The following is a 23,806-nucleotide window of genomic DNA, read 5'->3' as shown; positions in this document are numbered from 1 at the left end:
TACTTTCTCTGTGGGTGGGAGTCACAACCCCAGAGGCCTGAGGCCTGGACAGGGGAGCAGGAGCCAGCAAGTCTAGACCTCATGTCCTGAGAGGGACACAGGAAACAAGAACGCAGCATGCCGAATGCCTTTCCCGTTGGGGCAGTCAACCATATTATTCTTCAGTTAATGGAATTTTCTTACTCCTATAAGTAGAAAAACACCAGTAGGCCAGATACAGCCCGCTACAGTAGTTAATAAAACACTCAAAGAAAGGGGATGAGGGAAGGGGAGGGAAAACCTGCTGGATCTGTTTCTGGGTTTTATCTGGGGATGGGGTGTGGGCAGGGGGCTGTTTTGTAATTTTTTTTCCTTTGTTTTTTTCACCTAAGGAAAATATGCCAGGGGAACTGCCAACCCTGATCCTTCTAGATTCCAGAAGCCTTCTGAGGTTAAGCTGGAAAACAAAGAGGTGGTTGTTTTCCAGATGTGATCTTGGTGAGACAAGTTTTGACACTTGAAAGAGGATCTGGAATTTTGGAGTCACCTGGTTTATTCCCCACAATCTTCACACTTATTCAGATCATGGATCTTTAAAAAATGGTTCATCAGCTTACTAAAATACTTCTCTCATTTCTTTCCATTTTATAATACCCACATAGTGATACTTGCATAGCATATAAACTTCCAAACACACACCTTCCATGTGAGCCCATGTTGTGTTCTAGCACATCATTGGAACTGATGAGTTTATACCTATATAAATCCTGGTCTGTTGGCTGTACTGAGAGTCTTGGGAACTCAAGATCCTGGCTGTCGTTTGTAACCCTTTGGTGGTCCAGGAGAGTCTTGTATAATTATCAGTGGGGTAGACCCATCCTAAATGTTAATCCTGGAGCTCAGAGATGGTCCTTTGGCCATGACTGGTTATGATGTCAGGTTTGACTAGATGTTGGCCTGGGAGCCCTCTTTGCATATGGTTTTACAAGTCCTCTCCCTGTCATGTGGTTGTGATAGCTCTGGAATGTGAGCCCAGCATGTGGTATGGGCATGAGTTTGTAGAGGCTCCATGGAGGTGTGGTGCACAACCTTGCAAAGGAAGGTATTTGGACAGGTCCCCAGGCTTAACACCAGGGGAGAGGTGGAACCACTAGCTAAAATCACCTTGGCACAAAAAGTGCTGTGCAGGGCTTTGATGAGACTTTCTGCCCAGAGCATCTTCTATATTGGATTCATAATAACATCAATCATTTGTTGTGCCAGGCACGTCAATACAGGCTTGACCTACCTCATCTCTTTACCTTTCACCCCACCTGTAAGTTAGGTAGGGAAACAGTTGAGCGACATCTTCTTCCTTGAGCTCCTTCCAAACCAGGCATCCCAAGAATCCCTTCTTTTCACTACATCTGTATCTTTGGGGTAAATACCCAGTAGTGCAATGGCAGGGTCATAGGGAAGCTCTATTTTTAATTTCTTGAGGGATCTCCACACTGTTCTCCAAAGTGGCTGCAATCCACATCCTATGGTTCTGAAGTGTGTGAGCAGTATGGGGTCCAGGGACATGTCTGTCCTCTTCAAGTTGAATGCAGTCATTTCCGTTGCTGAGTCCTCCTGTTGTCATCTGTAAAATGGAGGATGCCACTTTTACCTTCTCCTACCCAGTGAGGAGATTAGCATCCAGAGAGGTGGGTGGAACCCAGGGAGGAGGTTAGTACTCAGGGAGGAGAGTACCTGGTCGGAAGGATGATACCTGATGAGAAGATTGTTATTCAGAGAGGAGCATGATACCCAGGGGGAGGTTGGGCATGGTGAGGAGATCTGGGCCTCAGAGATGCTCATGGCCTGATTTAGCCTGTAAAGTGGTCTAATAGCCAAGATCAGATGAGATGCAAAGAGGCAGTTTTGCGGCTCTTTATTCCTATTGAAATAAAGAGCAACATCACGTCCTAAACCTTTAGTTCTCTGCCCACGGTTAGGTGTTTTAGAACATCCATTTGTCCACAGTGGTTTTAGATTTCTGCCCAAGGAACACTAGTTAAAATTAAAGTCAACATTACCATGATCAAACTGATCTCATATTTCTCCTGCCTGGAAATACCTACAATTCCTTAAAACAATGTTTCAATTTACCACAAGTCCGGTGGCATTCTAAAGTGTAATAAAAAACCCACCCTCCTCTTCCTGCCTCCCACTCCTGGTGCTCTGGAGATGGCAGCACACACACGGACTTTCGATCAAGAAGAAGGGGGACTGTTCGTCCTTTATTTGCTCACCTCTATCTTTGCCGAAGCAAAGTGTGGTGATAAACCTACAGATGCTGGTGACTCAGGTTGGATCATGGGAAGAAAGTGGGCGAGTCATAGTTGAATGACTTTGCCGTGTGCTTTCATATCCACCTGACGTGTTCCAGAGCATTTGGTCAGTTTGGATTTGGAGCCATTCATTCACCCGGTAAGCCCTGAGACCTGCCTTCCCTCCCTGTGTCTGCATGTGCTCCTGTGGCCAGAGCTGTCATTTGGCAGGTGCTCCTCAGTCTGTTAAAATAGTGAACTGCATTCATGATGGTTGCCAACCAACCACCAGCTGGACACTTCCCAACCTCCCAAGGGCCTGTGTCCGTTCTAACTGGGAGATGCCTGTTATTATATTGATTGTTCACTAGCTGGTACTTTGGCTTATAGGACAATTAAAATAATTCCCCACCCACGTGGGGGTGGAAGGTGCCAGACTTTCCCTTGCCTGGAAAACTCTCCATGTTCTTTCAGGATGAAAAGAGGCCCTAACCAGTATCTTTGCTTAGGTGATTGAGAAAACCAAATTTGGAGAAGACACGGCATCCTCGTGATGCAAGGACCTGAATTCATGTCTGCTGCTTTTTTCTTTTTTTGGTACTAAAAAAGTGACTGGAATAATTCAGCCAGATGAAATAAGCAGACATGGGGCCTAAAAAAAGACGAAGTTTATACAATGAGGCAGATGCCATCTGGCCCAGTAGGAATTCAATGAAGGTGGGAGTCTTCTCTTTAATGTCAGAACTACCTGAGGTTGTTGTCTATTTGTAGAATCTTGGAAAATGTGGGAGGTAACGATGAGAAAGCAATTCTAATTCGGAGATTTGAATCCTATACCACAGTTGATCACCAAAGGCATGCCCGTACTAGAAATCTCTTATCAATTTTCATATGTTTATCCCCTCCCATTCCCTGGTAATACACAATCATTGTAAAAAAAAATGAGGACCTCAAAGTACCTATTGTCCCCACTCCAGCCACCAACAACCCTTCCTTTCATCTTCCCCAGGAGAGTCTCTCGCAATGGTTTGATGTGTACCTTTCCTACCCTAACATATATTTTAATGTTTAACATATTGTCTATAACCCATGGTTTTTTTTTTTTTCCCAGTTAATGTACAGCAGACAACTTCTCTAGCGGATGGAACAGTACGCTCCCCAGATCCTGCTTCAGAGTCGAGGCACTCATTTCCCCAGCTGTCGGGAAGTTGGCTGGTGACAGATCCCAGCTAAGTCCTTCCTTTAGCTTTGCCCTTTGCCCTTCATCTTCTCCCAGGGGGAAGCTCACATCCAGGGGGCCATCAGTGCAGGGAATAGAGACTCAGCCTTTCCTCTGAAAGGCCTTCCCACCTCCAGAGTCTCATGTGAGGTTAGCAGGGACCACTGTTCCAAACACTTCTCAGTTTAACTACTTCTGTCCCCTCTTACTGCTTTCACTCCTGCACAGGTGTACCTGAGGGCATTTCCCAGTAAAGCTCCAGCCTTCAGACCTCCATCCCAGATTAACACTCCCAGGGACAATATTCCATCTTCCTAATATCTGCAGAGTACTCTGTTAGACAGAATCTAACAAACAAATGGGTTTAGTCTCATTCCATTTGATCCTGTTTTTTATATATGTATTTTAAGATTTTATTCATTTTATTTGAGAGAAAGAGCATGAGCAGGAGGAGGGGCAGAGGGTGAGGGAGAAGCAGATTCCCCACTGAGCAGGGAGCTTGAGGGGGACAAGGGGCATGGGATCATGACCTGAGCCCAAGGCAGACGACTGAGACACCCAGGCTCCCAATAATTGGGAACCATGTTTTCCGTTTTCTATTTGTTATTCTTTCTTACTCTTTCCTTCTAATTTTTGGTTTATTTGCCTTATTTTTCTAGATTGATTTTTTTGGTACTTTTTTCCTTCTAGACAAACACTGTCCAATAGTAATATAATGAGAGCCACACACGTAATTTCAAATTTCCTAGCAGCCACAGAAGCCATGACATTGGAGACCATCTTAGAATTCCAATTAAAAATAATAAAGTGAAATTAATTTTAATAATAGGTGTTATTTAATTCAAGCTAGTCAAAATATTATTATGTCAATATATATTCAAGGTAAAAATTATGAAGAAAATAGTAAAAACATTTTTTGTTGTGTTGTCTAAGTTCCAGTATGTATTTTATATGTATAGCACATCTCAATTTGCACTAGCCACATTTCAAGGGTTCAATAATCACATGTAGCTGACACACTTCTAGAGGTTTGAAAATCTCCATCAAAATTATATTCTAGGACATTAGCAAAAATGATGGAAGACCTCCAAAAATTCTCTCTTCCATAAAAGCAGCAAGAACTCTGGCAAATACTCTCAGAATTGACTTTTTCAGAACTCTGGAAATTAACCAAAGCCTTGGAGCAGTCTGGTGAGCACTTATTCAAGAAAAACAGCTGAATCTTGGTAAGAACAACAAGCTTTGTGTCACTTTAACTTGCCATGTTCCCATATCTTCTCCCCAGTACTGCAACAGCCTGGAAATCCAAAAGCCTGCAGACAGTCCCAGTGAAAACCAGCGGCCTGGGAGCCACTGGGGGAGGGAAGAGTGCCGAAAGGGGTTGGAGCCCCTTCAAAGCCCCATTCTTAGAGAATTGTCATTATTTGACCTGTCTGATGATTCCTTAGAAGACCCCATTTGCAAGGCTGTCTTTATTTGATCCGTCTCAGAGCTCATCTAGCACAAACAGCCTTTTCCCCAGGGGTATGTGTTGAAAAGAATCAGAGGGAATTACTGAACATCATGGCTGCATGCGGTGGCTGATAACAGTCGGGACAAACAATAGGCTAGCCAAAAGACTTAAAGGAAAAGCTGAAGAATGGATGTCCATAGGAGGCTTTGAAAATCTCCAACATTTCCCTGGGAATGTAGAAGACCATGCAAATGTGTAGGACTCTGTTGCTGCGAAGGGTTGTATGTGTGTTTGGGAAAGACCTGAGAAGTCCCTGGCTCTCCCCACTGGCTAAAATGGAGCTCTAAGGTGTTTGGCTAAATGTTGAATGTGTCTCCTAAAACACACACAGAACTTCTTGGCAATGACTGGGAGCCTTATTGGTTCCAATCATCTAAAGAATCATCTCTGCTGAATCATTAACCGATAAGAGACTTCAGTGACCTCATACAATAAAGAATATACATTTTACAGAATTAGTGCAGAAAAGCCAATAAACAAACACAAAACAAACCACAAAACTGGGATGAGATCTGATTTCCAGAGTTGCTACATTATAGTATTCTAAATTTCCAGTCTTCAACAAAAAATCGAGACATGCAAAGAAATGAGAAAGTAGGTCCCATACACCAGAAAAAAAGAAGTCACTAGAAACAGTCTCTGAGGAGACACAGAAACTGACCTTATTATATAAATAAATCATCTATATTATATATGTTTAAGAAAGACGAAACTAAAGGGAACCTTGACTAACATACTAAGTGGGGAAAAAAGTCTTGTACATATAAGATCTTAAGGAACTCACAAAAAAAGAAAAGATCAATATTAAAAATATCAGTTATATTTCTATACACTAGCAATGAGCAACCTGAAAATGAAATTAAACAAATAATTACAAGGACGCTTGGGTGGCTTGGTTGGTTAAGTGTCTGCCTTCTGCTCAGGTCATGATCTCAGGGACCTGGGATAGCCTATGTTGGGCTCCCTGCTCAGTGGGGAGTCTGGTGGTCCCTCTCCATCCCCCCACTTGTGCACATACTCTCTCTCTCTCTCTTGCTCTCTGTTTCAAATAAATAAACAAAAACTTAAAAAAAAATAATTCCACGTACAACAGCATCCATAAAATACTTAGGAATAAATTTAAAAAAAAAAGCACTAGGCTTGCATGCTGAAACTCTATTACACTGGTGGAAGAAACTAAAGAAGACCTACACAAATGGGAAGACATCCTGTGCTGTGGATCAGAGAAAGGCAATACTGCCTAAATTGATTTTCAGGTTCTACACAATCTCTATCAAAATTCCAACTGCTACTCTTTGCAGAAATTGACAAGTTGATACTAAAATTCATATATAGACATGCAAGGGATCAGTAATAGCCAAAACAATTTTTAAAAAAGTAAAAATTTGAGAATTCTCATTTCCCAATTTCAAGCCTAAGCTGTATAATCAATACTGTGTGGTGCTGGCATAAGGATAGAAGTAGACAATGGAACAGAATTGAGAATCCCAGGATAAACCCATACATTTATGGACATACACTTATTTTCAACAAGTCTGTGAAGACGATCCAATGGGGAAAAGTACTCTTTTCAACAAATGGTGCCGGAACAACTGGATATCCATATGTGTGAAAAAGGAAAGTGGACCCCTCCATCTCACACCACATTTAAAATTTAACTCATAATGGATCAAAGACATAAATCTAAGAACTAAAGGTTATAAAACTCTTAGGGGAAAACACAGCTATGAGAAAATATCATAGAGCATAGTGCTAGCCCAGGAAAAGTTCAAAATCAGAAATCTGGATTATGGTTTTTATTGGATGCATATTGCTTTCATACCATCTTTACGAAGTCAAACATTTGTAAGTTGGGGACGATCTGTACACTATCAAGAAAGTGAAAAGAGTCACAGAATGGGAGGAAATATTTGCAGCTCATTTATTTAATAAAGATACAGTATCCAGAAAATATAAAGAACCATCACAATTCAACAATCAAAAGACAAATAATCCAATTTAAAAATAGGCAAAGAATTGAATAGATGTTTCTCCAATGAAGAAATGCAGATGGCTAACAAGCACATGAAAATATGCTCAATATCATTAGTCATTAGGGGAATGCAAATCAAAACCACAATGAAATACTACTTTACATCCACTAGCATGGCTATAACCTAAGACAGACAACAGGAAGTGTTGACAGGGATGTGGAAAAACTGACACTTTGTACATTAATGATTGGACTATAAAATTATACAGTTGCTTTAGAAAAGAGTTTGACAGTTCCTCAGAAAGTTAAACACAGAATATCTGTATGACCCAGAAATTTCTCTCCCAGGCACATATGTAAGAAATGATAACATATGTTCTCACCAAACCTTGTATGTGAATGTTCATAGCAGCATTATTCACAGTATCCAAAAAGTGAAAACAATCCAAATATCTATCAAAGGATGAATTGATAAACAAAATATGGTATATCCATATAATGGAATATTATTCTGCTGTTGAAAGGAGCAAATTACTGACTTATGATATAGCGGGGATGAATCTTAAAAAAAAATCATGCTAAATGAAAGAGTCAGATATCAAAGGTCACAAATTGATTGCATTAGTATGAAATGTTCAGAATAGGCAAATCTGTAGCGACAGAAAGTACATTTCTATGTACATTGTGGTTGCCAGGGCTTAGGGTGGGGGAAGGGAAAATGGGGCATGATTGGTAACAGATATATAGGATCTTTTGTTGTGATGGTTGCATGACTTTATGAATATACTAAAATAAAATACATTGTATGCTTTAAAAAGATGAACTTTATGGTTTTTAAGTTGTATCTCAATTTTAAAACAAAAAAGTAATTTTTTAAAAAAGAGATGGAAGAAAAAATTTCATTCCATTAGATATTCTTAAATTTTCAACAAGCCTATTTTAACCTCATTTATCAACATCAAGAATAGAACAGCATTTATAACTCCCCTTCCTTTTTATCTCCACAACCTGAGAAATTTACTTTACTCTTACTCTCTTTTCTCAAACTCTGTACATCTGGATTTTGTTGTTGATGATGACAATGGAAATAATACAATTATTACCTGTTGAGTGCTAAGTGCCAAGTACGATGGTTGTGTTAAATGCATTGTCTCATGTTTCCCAAGTTCTTTTTTTTTTTTTTTTAAGATTTTATTTATTTATTTGACAGAGATCACAAGTAGGAAGAGAGGCTGTCAGGGGGGTGGGGGAGAAGCAGGCTCCCCGCCGAGCAGAGAACCCGATGGCGGGGCCCAATCCCAGGACCCTGGGATCATGACCTGAGCTGAAGGCAGAGGCTTAACCCACTGAGCCACCCAGGCGCCCCCTTTAAACAATTTTTAAATTAAATGGTATAACTACCCTATTGGTTTCTTAAAGCTACTTTCCTTCTGTGGCTTCTCTCACACCTATAATCTCAGTGTTCTCTTATCTCTAGGAGACTCCCTCTCATTCTCTTTTGCTTGATTCCCCTCTTCTTTTTGACTCCTACATATTGGAGTGCCCCAAGATGAACTCTCTTCTGTCTTCATTTACCTCATACCTTAGGTGATCTTATCAGTCCCAAGTCTTCACATAATCTTTCCCAGATAATTCTCAAATTTGTATCTCTAATCCTGACCTCAAAACTCCACTCACCAATTTGACACTTCCACTTTGATGTCCAAAAGGCATGTCAGATCTAACATGCTGTTGTTGATAAGCCACCCAATCTACGGTATTTTTGTCATAGGAGCCTGAATAGACTAAGACAAGGATGAAAACTAGAACTTCTTATAAAGTTCTCTCATGTTCTCTGCAGTATTCCCAATGTCTTCATGTTCTTTATTCTCTGATGGCTCTCCAAACAACTTTAGCTGTCCCACTGCACTAGGGTAATGCACTATGGAATTGTGTAGTGACTCCTGGAGTTGTCTTTCCATTTAATCCACATTGTATCATATCTGGATAATATTAATCAGAATTTGTAATAAAAGTTTGGGGCTTTTCTTAGTTCCAGTTAGAAGTAGCTTTCTTCCCTACTTAGTTTTATTTTGCTTATTTGCTCCTCTACATTTTTAAGTGAATTGTAACTTCATTGTTTAACTTTTACTATGCAAGTGTATTAAGTTCAGACTAATTTTTATGACAATAGAGATGACAGTGGAGCCTGGTGTGGAAGAGTGATGCTCTTTTCTTATTATTCAAGAATTGGCATATGAACAGTTTCAGTTGTGCTTTTATTTTTCCTATCCTTAGTATCTTATCTTACTATTTTATCACTAAAAGTTTTTCTTAAATTCTTTTTGTGACATTTCTTTAGTACTGAGTTTATAGGACTATAGGATTAGTCTCTCAATCAATATTTTTTTAAACTGAACCCTTTTGTATGATTATCACCATCTGAGTCCTATAGGAAATTTGAAAATGTCTTTGTTCTGACCTTCAGAATAGACAGTTTGATTAGAGGGAACAAAACAATAAGACAGAAAAAGTGTATGATTAGGAACAAATTGGAGATAAAAATTAGAGATTAGAGATAAAAATATATAGATGTCCAGAGAAGAAAGAAATTAGTGCAGGATGAGACACTCATCAAATTCTACATGGAGATTGTGAAACTTGTGAGGAGCCTTAATGCCTGAGCATCATTTGAAAAGACAGAGAAGGGAAGTCTGGCTTTCCAGATGAGAGAAACAACAGAGGAAATGGTGTTTGTGTAACAGTAAACATCCAGGCTTGATTATGTTTAAAGTAGACCACAGAGTCAGAAATTCATCACTGCAGATCCCATAGGCATCAAAAAAGGGGGACTTTTAAAAAGTTTTTATTTATTTACTTGAGAGAGAGAGAAAACAAGCACAGGAAGGGTCATTAGGAAAGGGAGAAGCAGACCCCCGCTGAGCAGGGAGCCTGACCCGGGAAATTTCTAGAAAAGTTCCACATATCAAAGTGGAGACTCAAGAAAAACATATTACCTGAATAACTATTAGAGAAATTGAATTATTATTTAAAACTTCCTCTCAAGGAAAACCCTAGTCCCTGAGTCTTTGATGATGAAATCACATAAACACTTAGAGAACAACACCAATCTCACACAAATGGTCTCAGAAAATAGAAAAAGGAAAAATAATTCCAAACTTATTAAATGAGGAAAACATAACCTTAATGCCAAAACCTGACAAGGACATTACAGGGAAGGAAAATTCAAGCCAATCAGAACCCAGAGGGAAAAATTCCAAACACTGGCTAACCAAATTCAGCATTCTGTAGAAGATAATTTCATGACCAAATTAAATTAGCTCCAAAAACATTTGAAAATAAATCAATGTAAGCTACCACATGAACAAATAAAACTATGATTATTCCAGAGATGCAAAAAAATCTTTTGGTAAATTTTGTCATCCATTTAAAGAGCACACTTGTCATGATGAGCACTAAGTGATGTACAGAAGTATTGAATCACTGTATTGTAACCTGGAACTAATATAATGCTAATGGTAATTATACTGAAATTAAAATGAAAACTTAATAAAATGTTACCATCCATACAAAAATATTCTTAGAAAATTGGGAATGGAAGAGAACCTCTTCAATCTGGTGAAATTTATCTAGGGGAAAAAAAAGCTATGGTAAATATCATATTTATTGGTGAAATGTTGAAAGATTTCCCTTTGAAAGTGGGAGTAAGACAAAACTGTCCACTTTTATTCCTATTCAACATGGTACTGGAGCTCCTAGCCAATGAAGAAAAGCAAGACATGGAAATAAAAGATATATTAATTGGAAAGAATAATATAACACTTTCATTACTCATAGATGGTATCACAGTATATGTAAAATATCCAAAAGAACCTATAAATACAGAAAGGCAAGGGACTAAGAATAGCAATGCACTCTTTTTAAATTAAATTTTTAAAAATTTTAATTTCAGTGTAGTTAACATGTTATGCTAGTTTCAGGTGTACCATACAGTGATTCAACAATTCTGTGTATTACTCAGTGCTCATCAAGATAAGTGTATTCTTAAATCCCCTTTACCTATTTCACCCATCTCCCCTCTGGTAACCACCAGTTTGTTTTCTATAGGTAAGAGTCTGTTTTTTGGTTTGTCTCTTTTCTTTCCTTTTCTCATTTGTTTTGTTTCCTAAATTCCATCTATGAGTGAAATCATATGGTATTTCTCCTTCTCTACCTTTTTTTTTTTTTTAAACTTAATCATTATACTCTCTAGATCCATCCATGTTGTGGCAAATGGCAAGATTTCATTTTCTATGACTGAATAATATTCCATTGTATATGTATATACCACATCTTCTTTATCCATTCATCTATCAATAGACCCTTGGGCAGCTTCCATAATCTGGCTATGGTAAATAATGTTGCAATAAACACAGGGGTGCGTATATCCTTTTGAATTAGTGTCTTCATATTCTTTGGGCAAATACCCGGTGGTGTGATTACTGGATCATAGGGTAGTTGTGTTTTTAATTTTTTGAGGAATCATCATACCATCTTCCACAGAGGCTGCACCGGATTTCATTCCTACCAACAGTACACAAGGGTTCCTTTTTCTCCACATTCTTTTTTTTTTTTTTTTTAAGATTTTATCTATTTGACAGAGAGAGACACAGCAAGAGAAGGAACACAAGCAGGGGGAGGGGAGAGAGAGAGAAGAAGCCTCCCCGTTGAGCAGGGACCGCACCCCCCAACCCCTGCGGGGCTCGATCCCAGGATCCTGGGATCATGATCTGAGCCAAAGGCAGACGCTTAATGACTGAGCTACCCAGGTGCCCCCTTTTTTTCCTACACATTCTCACCAACACTTATTGTTCCTTGTGTTTTGATTTTGGTCATTCTGACTTTGATTTTGGTGTGAAGTGATATCTTATTGTAGTTTTGATTTGCATTTCCCTGATGATGAGTGATGTTGAGCATCTTTTAATGTGTTTGTTTGCCATCTGTATATCTTCTTTGGAGAAATGTCTATTCACATCTTCTGACCATTTTTTAATTGATTTTGTGTGTGCGTGTGTCTGTGTGTGTGTGTGTTGAGTTGTAGAATTTCCTTACATATTTTGGATACCATCCCATTATCAGATATGTCATTTGCAAATATCTTCTCACATTCAGTAGATTCTTTTAGTTTTGTTGGTCATTTCCTTTGTTGTGCAGAGCTCTTTATTTTGATATAGTCCAGTAGTTTATATTTGCTTTTGTTTCCCTTGCCTCAGGAGACATATCTAGAAAAATGTCATGGGTGATGTCAGAGACATTACTGCCTGTGTTCTTTTCTGGGATTTTTATGGTTTTAGGTCTCACTTCTAGGTCTTTCATCCATTTTGAGTTTGTATATGGTGTAAGAAAGTGGTCCAGTTTCAGTTTTCGCCAGTAGCTGGCCAGTTTCCCCAACACCATTTGTTGAAGAGAGTGTCTTTTTCCCATTGCATATTCTTGCCTACTTTGTCATAGATTAATTGACCATATAATCATGGATTTATTTCTGGGTTTCCTATTATGTTCCATTGACCTATGTGTCTATTTTTGTGTCAGTATAATATTGTTTTGATTATAACTACTTTGTAATATAAATTGAAATCTGGAATTGTGATACCTCCAGCTTTGTTTTTCTTTTTCAAGATTCCTTTGGCTATTCAGGGTCTTTTGCAGCGTGTGCAAATTTTAGGATTGTTTGTTCCAGTTCTGTGAAAAATGCTGTGGTATTTTCATAGGGATTGCATTAAATCTGTAGATTTCTTTGGGTAGGATGGCTATTTTAACCATGTTTGTTCTTCTAGCAAAGCACTCTTGAGAAGAACAGTAACATAGAAGGATTTGCTCTACTGGATACTGAGTTTTTATAAAACCAACTGATTAATTACAAAAAAACAGAATGATTAAATACACCAAGACACATGCAAATTATGGCATGTTGAGATGTTGAGTAGCAGTTATAAAAACTAAAGTAGACTTATACGTAGTGGCACTGGGGAGTTTTTTGAAGACATATCATTACCTTTGAGAAAACTAAACCATTCACAGGATGATACCCACAACGTGATACATTTATATCAAAACAAAACAATACCATGTATTTTTCCATATACAGTCGTATATGCATAGACATGTAAGGAAATAATTTCAGAAGGATCCATACCAATCTAAAAACAGTGGTTACCTCTAGGGAGAGGACTAGTTGTCATTGAGAGAGCCTACAGGTATAATTTTGTATAACCAAAACAAAAAATAAAAAAAGAAAGAAGGAAGGAAGGAAGGGAGTGTGGGAGAGAGGAATAGAGAGAGGACCAAGCTGAGAATTTGGAGCCAAGCCACCCAAGATCTCCATGGAGATGGTCTAGAGCAGCTTCACCAGGAGAATTTCCTAGACGTTTCTTTCCTACTTCCACTGAGTCTCAAGAATTAGTTCCTTCCTTCCTTCCTTTCTCCATCAACAAACATATATATTATTGTGTTTCCTGAGACAGACCTGTTTGGAGTTTACATGCTTCAGTTCAGCTGCTGAGTAGACAACGATATGATGATAGCAAGAGAATCTCACCCTGTTAACATTCAAACACTTCACCATTAACAGGCAACATGTTTATAAGAACTGTGTGCACTTCTAATGACGTAATCCAAGAATTGTATGTGTTCTTATTCAGTTCATCAAATCTTTACATTTTTTAAAAATATAACAATGGCCAAGCAGCTTCTAGGAACTCTGGGAAACTGTAGGAGAAATGCTGGTGAAATACTAAGGAATCAAACAGACATACGGATGGAAATCCCAAGGAGTAGGCAAGGAACAGTAGAAAGAGAGAAACATCATCCCACTCAGCAGAATGTGACAGTCATGGAAGAACTTGGTGCAGGACACATGTGTGATTCCTGTGAACTGCAGGAAAGATGGCATGTTCTTACACATTCCATCAGGCACAAACATGCTTTTCATGTCCAGCAGATGGATATGTAAACTTGCCTTGAGAGTGTCAGTAAAACACAGGGACATGTGGCAGGATCTGCTTCCAGAAACATGAAGTCAGAAGACTTCATCTTTCCATGCAACAGCCTCCTGGTGATCCCCCCGCTACCCTTCCCAACCCTGCAATCCGTTCTCCACCGGCTCCTCTAAGGGTATAACTTAGATCACCCCTCTCCTTGGCTTAACACCCTGCAAGAAGGACAATTTTTATGAAGTGTCAGCATTGTATCCATATTTTCTCATATGATCTTCCAAGTATCCTGACACTGGAGCTGCTTTTACGATTCTCAGCTCCTACATGAGGAAGTTGAGATCAAGAGAGTCCTCCCAAAACAGCCACCATAACATGAAGGGCCCCCTGCTGCCTTCATGAATGCTCTTCTCCATTATTCTCGTGTTTTCTTCATAGTATTTATCACTTTCTGAGATTTCTAATTGCTTATGTATTTATAGTCTACCTCACTCCACCAGAAGACAAGCTCCACGAGGAGAGGGATTTTGTTTCTTTTCACTGCCATATCCCTGGTGCTAACACGATGACTGGCACATAATAGGCACTCAATAAAAATTTGTTTAGTAGACAGGGTGCCTGGGTGGCTCAGTGGGTTAAGCCGCTGCCTTCAGCTCAGGTCATGATCTCAGGGTCCTGGGATCGAGGCCCGCATCGGGCTCTCTGCTCAGCAGGAAGCCTGCTTCCCTCTCTCTCTTTCTCTCTGCCTGCCTCTCCATCTACTTGTGATCTCTCTCTGTCAAATAAATAAATAAAATCTTTAAAAAAAAAATTTGTTTAGTAGACAGAACAGATTAATTTAATGCTACTCTCTCAACGGTTTCTTAAATGTTGCATCCAAAGTGACCAAGATAGTTACTTGCAGTTATTATGAATTATATAAATAAATGCATTAAATATGATACTAACTCTACAACAAATATGACGTGTCATTTTTATATAGTTCATTTGCCAAATGCTGACTATGTACCATACATTGTTAGGCACGGGTAATAAAAGTTATTATCTTAAGAAGCGTGTGTGTGTGTGTGTGTGTGTGTGTGTGTGTGAGAAAGAGAATACAGGCCAGTAAATTATGTCACCACACTGTGTAGTAAATACAATTACAGGGGTAAACACAGGTGCTGGGGCATAGAGGAAGCACATGTCAATCCAGAGGGGTTGGAGGGGGAGGTGTTTAGTGAAAGCTTTCAAGAGGAGCTGAGTTAGGGAGAATGTAATTATCCAAAGAAATGGGGAAGCTTATATAAGTCTGGGAAGCAACTCCTCAAAGGCAGGGAGGTGTCGTGCTTTTGGGGAACTGCAAGGTCATGGGTAGGGCTATATGGTACAAGGCAGGGATGCACTGAGAGATTAAACTGGACATGCATGGAAGAGCCATTCACAGATGACCTTGAATTTCGTTGAATATTATATCACTGTGTCTGTTCTCTTTTTCAGTGTATACCTATTGCTAGCCCAGTGCCTGTCAGATGGTAGACCTCAGTAAGTATGTGCTGAATGAGTAAATGAATGAATGGATCTGGAATGTTACCCTGTAGTATCCCTTGTTCCAGGGACCAGTTAGAGTTTGAAATAAGGAAGAGACTGATTAGATGAACACTTGAGAAGGAGCACTCTGGGAGACACAGAGCAAAAGAAGAAAGACTCAGGTCAGTGAGTAGTGATTGTGGGAGTGAATGTGGGAGGACCCTGGAGAGAGGGGGGTCAGAAGGAAAGGTTGGATTTGAGAACAGCCTGGCGACTGATTGGATGGGAGGAAAGAAGTAAGGGCAAACCTAGGAGGGCTGCATTTCTGGTATAAGACCAAGGTGTTTGATGGTACCACTCACTGGACAAAGGACTGGAGCAGCTTTGACCCAAAGGGGAGATACTGGACTGCTGGCTCTGAGCTGCGTTTGGAATTCCAGGCTGGAATGGGTGTCTGAAGCCCAGCAGAGAAGAAGATAACAGATGCCAGCAGGGTCTGGGTAGTGCATGGAACCCCACAAGAGGAGGAGAGAGTGCAGGGAGGGAGCCCTCCAGGGCGGAGGCTTTCGTGGTCCCAAAGGCATGTGAAAGCAGAGAGGTGCCCAAACAAAGCTTGCTAGCGGGTGGTGGTAGAGCCAGAATTACGGTTTGAAGGAACCAGTATCAGATGCACAAGGACCCTGTCCCTGAACGCACCGGAAACATGAAAGAACACCCAGTAAAACTGCAAGTCGGAAGGATAAAATCCAAATGGCATGAGGTGGGAGGAATGGGGTGAGGCAGGCATCCTGGAACCAAGCAGGGAGCGGGTGACGGAAATCCCTTTTACATGATGCCCTAAGTAAGGTGCAGGGCAAAGTGGTCTCCAGGAACCATCGGGGGCGGGGGGGCGGTTTCCCTCTTTCGGTAACTTTCCATGCCACCTGCCAGGTAATTAGAGCTTCCCCTTTAAATGTTCTGCCACTGGGATCTTGGCCTTCACCTGTCTCTCCTTCTCCTGTAATTCACTGCTATATGGCCCTGGAGCAATCAGCTGTGCCAGGCGGTGCAGCTCGGGGGGCGCCTGGGCACACAACATCCACATGCAGGCAATTACACTCATTACTCACATTGTTTGGCACAGATTTTCACATACATCAGGCATTTCCAGTCATTCCCAGTTCCTCTTCCTAGAGCCTTGGACCTCTCACTCTTGCCCCTAGGGAAGTTTTGTTCTGGTTTCTTGGGTACTGAGAGCAGAGGATCCTGGCTCTTTGGACCTCAGTTCTCGTCGTTCCGATTCTAACCTGAGGCCTGTTCTGCATTGCTGCTGTGCCCTTTGGAAAAACAACAGCAATAGACCCGAGGAACCACACATGATTCAAGACCCCCTTCTTTGGGATGCCAACAAAAGGTCCCTAAATGCAGAACAATCCGATGCATAAAGATGTTTGTCTTAGAATTAGTTATAAGAACAAAGAGTGAAAAAGTGTGACCTGGAAATATCTAAAAGGGGGGTGATTCAGGGGACCATCGCATTTCCTTGGGTAGAATGTAATGCGACAGTTTTTAATATTAGTTACAAAGGTCAGTTAAGAACATGGAAATGCTACTGATTAGATACCAAGGAAAAAATAGAATACGAAATGATATATACAGTGTGATTAGAACTATGTAAATAAAAACACACGTAGGAAGTTTAGAAACAAACCTCTAAAATGTCAACAGTGGCTGTGTTTGGATTGTGGGATTGAGGGCATTTTTCCCCCCTCTTTCCCAAATTTTCTGTAATGAGATTATATTGATTTTACAATGGAAAAAATGCACATAATAAAAAATAACTTTTAGAACACTGAAACCTAATTTGACAGCTCCCTTCTTTTCTTAGGCTTTCAAGGGTGAGGCTGTCCTGGTCCTCCCTCTGGTCCCCTCTGTCCTCTGTGGCCTGGGCTCTGTCTACTGATCTGGGGAAGGTCACAGAGGCAGACCAGAGCCTCCACCAGGAACCAGACCCTCTTCCTGGGGTGGGGCAGGCAGGGCCCTGTCCTGGGGTGTTGGCATTTACAATGTGCAAAAACTATTAAATACGGCTTTAAAGCTTAGCACAAAGTGAGTAGGGGAAGCTACCAGAAAGTTCTTGAGGCCCATTCCCACAGCCTGTCCTTGACCTAGTCATGAAGGCCTTGAAGTAGGCTCAAGAGGGTGGGGCCTCCTGTTGGGTCCCTCTGGCTGAGTGCCCTGCCGTGGCCCGCCAAGAGTGAAGTTCTAGGCCACAGGGAAGTAACATCGTCAAAGATAGGGGGAAACCTGCCAGATAGCTGGCCCAGGGAGGCATACAAGCCATGGCGGGGTGACCTTCCTTCCTGCCAGAGCTCTGGGGCCAGTCTCTGGCACCCGAGAGGTGTTCCAACAAGAGCAGGGGGAGGAAAGGGAGGGAGTATGGGCTGGCAGAGTGAAACAGGGCTTTGGCTGCAGGAGCAGGCCAGCCAGCGTCGGATACAGTTGACTCTCCACAGGATGAATGATTAGGGAGAAAAGCCCCGATGGGGTTGTAATACTGCTGTTTTGCACAGCTGTAGATGCAGGTGTGGAGAAGCCTACCTTTTTCCACCCTGTGCTAGGATGGAAAGGCCAACATCCATATCCTAAGGTTCAAGCTGTCTTCAAATTCTCCCTCCATGTGTATGTTTCAGGCCCCCTGGGGGAATGATGCTGAAGGGTTACCAAGGGCTAAGGGATGGGGGGCAGAAATGGAAGATGCCCATGTCTCAGTGGAACCCATGGGCCCAAGTCTGAAGCTCCTCAAGGCCTCCAGGTCAGGCCCTTCCTCCCTCGACTCTCCCTCCCTAGGGACTCACACCAGCCGAGGGCTTCAGGTCCTAACCCCACAGGGACTCACAGGTTGATATTCCCAGCACACCCTCTAGACAAAATCCTTACCTTATCCTATTAACTAATAGTCCTTGAGCACCCTCCCTGTTTCAGGCTGGGATCCAATAGCAATTTGACCAACGCCCTGCGGTGGGGCGCTTGCCTTCTGCTGCTGTCTCAAAGGCACTTCAATCCTATCGTGTGCTGAAGGCTGACACTTACTGGGCCAGGTATGGCTTTAGACACTTTACAGGTACAGGCACACCTTGTAGATAGTGTAGTTTCTGTTCCAGACCATCCCAGGAAAGTGAATATTGCAATAAGGCAAGTCAACGCATTGTCTGGTTTTCCACTGCTTCCAAGGGTCATGTTTCTACGACATAGAGGTCTATGAAGCGTGCAGGAGCATTATTTCTTAAGAAACAATGCATATGCCTCAATGAAAAGTGGATGGCTAAAGAACGTTAACCATCACCTGAGCTTCTGGCAAACTGTAATCACTCATCACGTCACCATAATGAATATAATGAAAGAGTCTGAAATATTGTTAGATGACCGAAATGTGACACAGAGACAGGAAGTGGGCGAATGCTGTCGGAAAAAATGGTGCCGGCAGACTTGCTCAACGTCGGGTTGTTACCAACCCTCAATTTCTAAGAAACGCAGTATCTGCAGAGCATAATAAAGGGAAGCATAATAAAGGGAAGCACAATAAAATTAGACACGCCTATATAAACGTGTTTTATCTTCGCAACAGCTTGGTGACCTAGAACTATTGCTTTCCTCCTTTTCAGACAAGATAACCCGATAAAGGGACTTGCCTGATGTCGCAACAGTGGCGAGCGCTATGCTGGGCTGGGATACCGGCAGCTGGATACCCAATGCCACACTCTCACTCCAACAGCCTGGCTTTTGCTCCAAACAAAAATTGTGATTTTTCCCTCCCAGGTTGCCTCCCTACGTGTCATCAATATCTACCCGGTGACATAGAACAAGAGCCCAGAGGCGTGGTTGACCTGTTCCTCACCCTCATCCTCCATGTGCTTTCAATCACCAAACCTTGCTTTTGAAGATGCTTTGAAGTTTTTCTTCAAGAGGCAGAAAGGGCTGTGCTTTTCGCTCACCGTTGTGTCCCCAGTGCTCAGCACCTTTCGTGATCACTCCATGGGAGTGAATCGGTGAACTCACGGTTGTGTTGGGGAGATGGAATCCTCTGCCTTTGAATGCATCCTTTTGGTCTGGATGGAGAAGGAGCAGTCCTGAAGCAAATCATGAATGAGGTTGGAATGACTTGCCAGGTTTGGTAGATGGGAACCAGACCAGTGGATTTAGATAAACAAACAAATAAATAGATGAAAGCAATGATTCTAGCACCTGAGGTGGAGAGCAAATTCATGCAATCTGCATCTGTTTACTTGTCTGTCTCTATAATAATGCACAGCAAACAATTATTGAACATTTCCCACGTGGCATGCATGATTCCTGATACTTTTCATGGGCACCATATAATCCTTGCTATGATCCTGTGCCTTAGGTAGGGTTATGTTACAGATGGGGAAACTAAGGCTCTCAGAATTCAGTTACTTGGTCAGGGTCATCTAGCCATTAAGCAGCAGGATCTGGGTTTGGATCCAGGTGGTCTCGCTTGGGCTCCATAGCCTTAACCATCAAGATCTACTTTGCCCCAGGCAGCCACCTTTGGTGAGATCTGCCCTGTCTGTGGCTCCCCAGGACAGCTCTTTCCTGAGGACTAAGCATTTGTATTTCATGGCTGCACTCTCTTGAATTCAAGGTGGATTTCAAATGAGAGATGAGGGCCACTGTTGCTGGTCACTTGAACTCAGCATGTTTGTCCTCAGGGCATTCTATGCTGTGGGCTACCCACTTCCATGGTGGGCACAGGGAAGCAGAGAACACTTGTCTCTGAGAGACAAGATGGGGCAGAGGGAAGGGGGATGCAGGATCAGACATTAGATGAGCAGAGCAAAGACAGATCCATGTAGTCCCAGAGAAACGAGAAACGTCACATCTAGGTCCTCAGGAGCCTGGATGGCACATCCTGTCCCTGGATTCTAGGATATAGTCTGGAATCCGACAACAGATCCCCATTTTTGCCTTTTCACTGCAATAATTACAGAATGATGGTCAATGAGATAGGCAAAAATATAAACTATACGGCACCTGGGTGGCTCAGTCGTTAAGTGTCTGCCTTTGGTTCAGGTCATGATCCTGGGGTCCTGGGATGGAGCCCTGCATGGGGTTCCCTGATCAGCAGTAAGCCTGCTTCTCCCTCTCCCACTCCCCCTCCTTGTGTTCCCTCTCTCGCTGTGTCTCTCTCTGTCAAATAAATAAAATCTTTATACATATATATATATATATAGAGAGAGAGAGAGAGAGAATATATATATATATGTATATACACACACACACAAACACACACACGCATATATATATATAGAGAGAGAGAGTTACAGACAGCATTCAATGAACCCTAATCTTACAGCAAAGAGATTGGCAGCAGTCTGCTGTGTATGAATGGGTGTGAGCCTGGATGTACATAGGGGGTGTGCCTACTCACATCAGGTGATAAGAAGTTGAAAGAAGCTTCAATTAAAATAGGTTAAAGAGGGACGCCTGGGTGGCTCAGTTGGTTAAGCCGCTGCCTTCGGCTCAGGTCACGATCCCAGCGTCCTGGGATGGAGTCCCGCATCGGGGTCCTTGCTCAGTGGGAGCCTGCTTCTCCATCTGCCTCTGCCTGCCACTCTGTCTGCCTGTGCTCACTCTGACAAATAAATAAATAAAATCTTAAAAAAAAATAGGTTAAAGAAAAAACTTGAAATCCACCTAGAGAACACATGAGACCATGTTAGGAAACTAGATTCCAGGTGAAAGGTATGGACACAGAACTCCCTCTTGACAGGGCAGACGGATTCCAACTCTAATATTCCAACTGGTATTCACAGTTGTTCAGGTAGAAGCATTTTGGATATACCAACACCCACATCCAGGTGCCATCTTCACTTCCCTACTGAGAACTTGAATCTTTAACTACTTTAAAATCCCGAATCCTCCACTATTAGACTCAGATGGTCTATGACAATAAATCACCTCCTCTTGGCTGGGTAAGTGACTTTGCAACCCTAGGAAAATGTGCAGATCATTATAGATGGTGAGCTGACTCAAAATCAGAATATTGCTACATTTTCTCAATTTTAACATCTTGGAATTTGGAAGGCATTCTGTAATCTAATCAATGGCATCAAACAATTATGAATAGTGGTATCATTAAGATCATGTTATATCTTATAATTGAAGCCATCTTTATCCCATGAAATAGGGCATTCCTTTCATGGTAACTTCAGGAGCAAGTGTTATATCATCATTATAATCTGTATATTATTTAAAGAACTTGAAGCAGGGGTGCTGGGTGGCTCAGTCGGTTAAGCATCCAACTCGATTTCAGCTCAGGTCATGATCTCAGGGTTATGAGATTGAGCCCCACTTCAGGCTTCACACAGGGCATGGAGCCTGCTTAAGACTTCCTCTTTCCCTCTGCCCCCCCAAATAAATAAAAATAGAGAACTTGACACATTAAAGAAAATCTAACATGTTAGAGAACCTGGCATATTGGACTTGCAGTTCAATTGGAAATGTTTAAGAAGATATAATAATTTTGTAGGAAGTCTTTGAATGTTGTGTTATTAGGGTACAGTTTAACCCCAAAGTACAATCCCTCAAAGATGATAGAAGTCTAGTAGTGAGTGGCTCAGAGCTGTAGCCAAGCAGCTTTGCTATGTGAGGAATGGGTTCCTTCGCTCCTTTGTGTCTTCCCTGGCCTTTGGTGCCTTCATCAACATGGTTGAAGCTGGCTCACCACCACATCCAAGGGAAGTGGGAAAGAAGTGGGTCCACTGCAAGTGTCTTAAAGGCGATTATCTGGTTGTAGTGTACATCCTATCTACTCACATCCCACCGGCCCTAACTTGGTCACATGGCCACAGATGGCTGCATAATGTAGTCTATTGTTGGGCAGATGGATGTCCAGCTAAAGCTCAGGGGTTTTAACTAAAGGCAAAGAGGGGAGAATTAACACTAGAAAACATTTGGTACATCTACCATGAATCTTAAGAAAGTTCATTTTCTGGGTTTGTGAAATTTTAACAATTGCTGAAAGGCTTAGAAAGATTTCACTTGTCCGTTTTGTAAGTTTGCCACACTGGATGTTTGAAGTGTTTTAGAGAAACATGTATTTTAACTTTATTTATTTATTTATTTATTATTTATTTTAAAGATTTTATTTATTTATTTGACAGACAGAGATCACAAGTAGGCAGAGAGGCAGGCAGAGAAGCAGGGGAAGCAGGCTCCCTGCTGAGCAGAGAGCCCGATGTGGGGCTCGATCCCAGAACTCTGGGATCATGACCTGAGCCAAAGGCAGAGGCTTTAACAGACTGAGCCACCCAGGTGCCCCTGTATTTTAACTTTAAACGTGTATTTTAACTTTAAATACTTTAAATTAAAACTTAAAATGTTTTAGAGAATTAAATAATAGTTTCCTAAATAGGGCTAATTACTTAAGAGGACTTACTACTTAAACTTTTTCAATTTAACATGAATCAGACAAAAAAAATGAAAGTGATTAATATTATTTTTACATAAAAATTACTAGACACAAATAAGGGCAAGACTTGTGAATTAAACATGAAGTCTTTGGAAGAAGCCAGGTTTTAAAGTATTGCAACTTTTCAGGTTGGCCTCTTTTACTTAGTAATAAGCATTAAAATTAGCATTTAAATTTCCTTCAAGGTCTATTCATGATTTGAGGACTCATTTTGTCATTGCTGTATAATATTCCAGTTTTTGGATAGACTATAGTTTCTTTATATACTCCCCACTGAAGAACATCTTGATTGCTTCCAAGTTTTGGCCATTGTGAGTAAAGCTGTCATTAACATCTGCATGCTGGGTAACTGCCAAGGAGCATGATTGCTGGATCATATGGTAAGAGTGCGTTCAGTTTTATAAGAAATTGCCAAACTGTCTTTCAAAGTGGCTGTACCGTTTTGCGTTCCCATCAGTGTTAAGTGAGTTCTTATTGCTCCACATCCTCACCAACACTTGGTGTTGTCAGTGTTCTGGATTTTGACCATTCTAATAAGTGTTTAGCAATATCTCATTGTTGTTTTAATTTGCATTTACCTGATGATGCAAGATGTGGAGAATATTTCATATGCTTAGACAAGTATATATCTTCTTTGGTGAGGTGTCTGTCAAAGTCTTTAGCCCATTTTTTTTGGTATCAATAAATTTACTCAATATTGATAGAATGCAAAATTTTATATGCAATGCATTGACTTTAGTATTACAGAATTTAACCTTTTTATAATCTATCTTATGGTGTAAACTCTTTGCCTATCTGTTCTAAGCTATGATGTGTTGTACCAACAGACCTCCTTTCCCCATAGTTTTTTTAAAAAGATATTTATTTATTTATTCAACAGA

Source organism: Lutra lutra, chromosome 1, assembly GCF_902655055.1.
Source record: "Lutra lutra chromosome 1, mLutLut1.2, whole genome shotgun sequence".
NCBI lineage: Eukaryota > Metazoa > Chordata > Mammalia > Carnivora > Mustelidae > Lutra > Lutra lutra.
This window is presented reverse-complemented; position numbering follows the sequence as displayed.